Source organism: Saccopteryx leptura, chromosome 7 (assembly GCF_036850995.1).
Source record: "Saccopteryx leptura isolate mSacLep1 chromosome 7, mSacLep1_pri_phased_curated, whole genome shotgun sequence".
Classification (NCBI taxonomy): Eukaryota; Metazoa; Chordata; class Mammalia; order Chiroptera; family Emballonuridae; genus Saccopteryx; species Saccopteryx leptura.
In genome coordinates, this window is record NC_089509.1 from 60318754 (window position 1) to 60322053 (window position 3300).

General features: G+C 40.9%; 1 pseudogene; it reads left to right on the forward strand.

Moving 5' to 3' along the window:
- The first annotated feature begins 207 nt into the window (after window positions 1-207).
- LOC136378860 (bleomycin hydrolase-like) lies at window positions 208-1740 on the forward strand (annotated as a pseudogene).
- The last annotated feature ends 1560 nt before the right edge of the window (window positions 1741-3300 follow it).

The following is a 3300-nucleotide window of genomic DNA, read 5'->3' on the forward strand; positions in this document are numbered from 1 at the left end:
ACTCAGCAACGCGAGGCAGGGAGTTTTTTCCCTTTACCAACCTGTTTCTCTTGCCTTAGCCCTCTGCCACATCTAGTCTGGTTTTTCTTTCCCGTGGTGGGGATGGAGAAATAGGTTGGGACTCCTGAGTAGCCATGGGTCTTGCAACCAGACACTCGTTTGAGGATCCCCTAAACAACCATTCTCCAACTGGGCACCATGGGTGCCATGAACAACATAGGACTGTATTCCGACAAGATAGCTGCTCTGATTCAGAAAATGAAGTTGAACCTTCAGTTTGTACTTGCCCAGAATGTCCAGACCACTTGTAACCTACTGGACATCTGTCTGAAGAGGGCCATGTACAGGGTTCTCAGCATGTTTTCCAGCACTTTGTGCTTCAGGAAGGCCAGGCAGTCACCAACCAGAAGTGTTCAGGCCCATGCTGGGTCTTACTTGTCTGATCATTATGAGACTTCCATTCAGAAAAAAATTTAAATATTGAAGAATTTGAGCATAGTCAATCTTATCTTTTTGGGGGGACAAGATTGAATATTGTCACTTCTTAAATGGTTTTATGGACACAGCCCAGAAAAAGGAGCCGGACGATGGTAGGCAGGTGCAGTATTTGATTATGAATCCTGCAAATGATGTTGGACAATGGGATATGCTTGTCAATATTGTTGGAAAATATGGTGTTGTTCCTTAGAAGTGTTTCCCTGCCCTGGCTGGGTAGCTCAGTTGGTTGGAGCATTGTACCCACATGCCAAGGTTGCGTGTTTGTTCTTGGATCAGGGCACATACAGTGATATTTCTCTCCCTCTTGTTGTCTCCCTCTAAAATCAATTAAATTTTTTTTAACATTCTGATTCATTATTTAAAAAAAATCAGAAGTACTTCCCTAAATCTCACACAACAGGCAAACAGAAGGATGAATGATATTGTGAATCACAAGATGAGAGAAATCTGTATACCACGGTGGAACCTCGTACACAGTGCAGCAAGGAAACGAGCAATCTCAGCTGCATAGGATGCCCTGATGGAGGAGACATTCCAAGTGCTGTGCATCTATTTGGGTAATCCACCAGAAACATTCACCTGGAAGTATTGAGACAAAGGTAAAACTTATCAGAAGATTGGCCCCATAACATCCTTGAAGTATTAAGGGCAACATGTCAAGCCACCCTTCAATATAGAAGATAAGATTTGTTTAGTGAAAGATCCTCAGCCCCAGCACAAGTACAACAGACTTTCTAGGGTGGACAACTTAAGCAATATGGTTGAAGGGAGAAAACTCTATATAACAAACAGCCCACTGACTCCCTGAAAAAAGATGGTGGCTGCCTCCATCAAAGATATGGTTTGGCAGTGATGAGGGAAACACTTCAAAAGCTGCTGGGCCTCAGTAACATGAATATGTGTGACTATGAGTTAGTCTTTGGTATCCCCATAAAGAACATGAATAAAGCTGAGAGGTTGACCTTTGGTGAATCACATGTGACCTACACCATGCCAGTCACTGTTGTCTCAAAGAAGGATGATCAGGATGGTGTGTAGATTTATAAAATGAAATGTAGAAAATTCATGGGGTGAATACCATAGCCACAAAGGTTACCTGTGCATGACTGATGAGTAGTTCTCTGAATATGTCGATGAAGTGGTGGTGGACGAGAAGCTTGTCCCTGAGGAGGTGCTAGGTGTGTTAGAGCAGAAAGCCATTGTCTTGCCAGTTGGGACCCCATGGAGGCTTTGGTCAAGTGATACTGCCTCTAGTTCTTTCCTCCTCCTGTGGAACCTGAAGTAGCTGCGAAGGACAGATCAAGGAACTAAGCCAAAGCTACACAGGTGACTGTGTGTTCCCACAGGATATAGTCAGACTTTTGTTGAATTTTTCCTCCAGGAACCTCTCAGGGAAGTGTGCTTTATGTTGAAACAAAATGTTCTTAAAGAAAATAAAAGGGAAAGATCAGATCACACTATCTATTCTTCTAATCTCCAACAGTTCAAGAACTCAGCATTTTAATCAGGATAATTGTCTTAACTCTGTCAAAAAGGTTTGGTTCAGGGTCTATTTCAATAAGACAGGAGAGAATGAGCAATTGAGAAGTGTGGAGTGAAAATGGAACTAATGCTCCTCGTTCCTAGACTAGATTTGGGGGAGGGATACCCTATGATTTGAGCTCTCAAAACTGTATGCTACCTAACAGTATCACTGTTCTTCCAAGATGGCAGTCGCTGCATTCAGTTTTTTTTCAAGGCAATTTTAGGTGTCTCTAATAGCCCAGGAATGCAAGGTTGATCAAGTCCAACATGATTCTTTCCTATTATTGTGAACTGTGGGGGAGCACAGCTCTACTTAAGTCAGGGTTAAGGAGAGGCTTAGAGAAAGTTGTGTGAGAGAACAACCAAAACCTTATCATGATCTGAATTATATTAGGAGGCGCTCTAGCCAAATGGTTTAACGTCTGCCTTTAGTATTGGGAATTGGATGGGCAGGGAAAGGTGATACCTGTTCTTTCTGACAACTAGGTGGTGCTGAGAAGCTTATTAATAAAACACTGTGCTAAATGAAAAACAACAATTACTTTAAATGAAAATGGATTAAATGCTCTAATCAAAAGACATGTGCAGCCTAAATGGATAACAAGCAAGACACATGTGCTGTCTTCAAGAGAATTCAAATGGAAAGACATACAAACTGAAAGGAAAGGAATGGAAAAAGACATTTCATGAACATGAAAACAATAAAAACAAAACAAAACAAAACTGGGTAGCAGTACTTATACCAGACAAAATAAGCTTTAAAACAAAGGCTATATAACAGGAAACAAAGAAAGACCCAGAAATTCCACTTCTGTGTATTTATCTGAAGATATCCAAAACACTAAATCAAAAAGACATATGCTTCCATATGTTCATTGCCGCATTATTTATAATAGCCAAGATACAGAAACAACTTAAGTGTCCATCAGTTGATGAGTGGATAAAGAAGTGGTGCATATATGCAATAGAGTACGACTCAGCCACTAACAACCCGGGTGGACCTGGAGGGCATTCTGCTCAGTGAAATAAGTCAGACAGAGGAAGACAAATGCCATGTGATTTCACTTTTAGGTGGAATCTAAAAATCAAAATAAACAAACAAGCAGAAGAGAAATAGACGCAGATACAGAGAGGAGGAGAGTTGGGAAGATGGCTCAATAAGGTGAGGGGATTAACAAGTACAAATTGGTTGTTAGAGAATAATCATGGGGATGTAAAGTACAGTGTAGGAAATAGAGATAATAATGTAGAACTATGTATGATGTCAGATGGGTACTA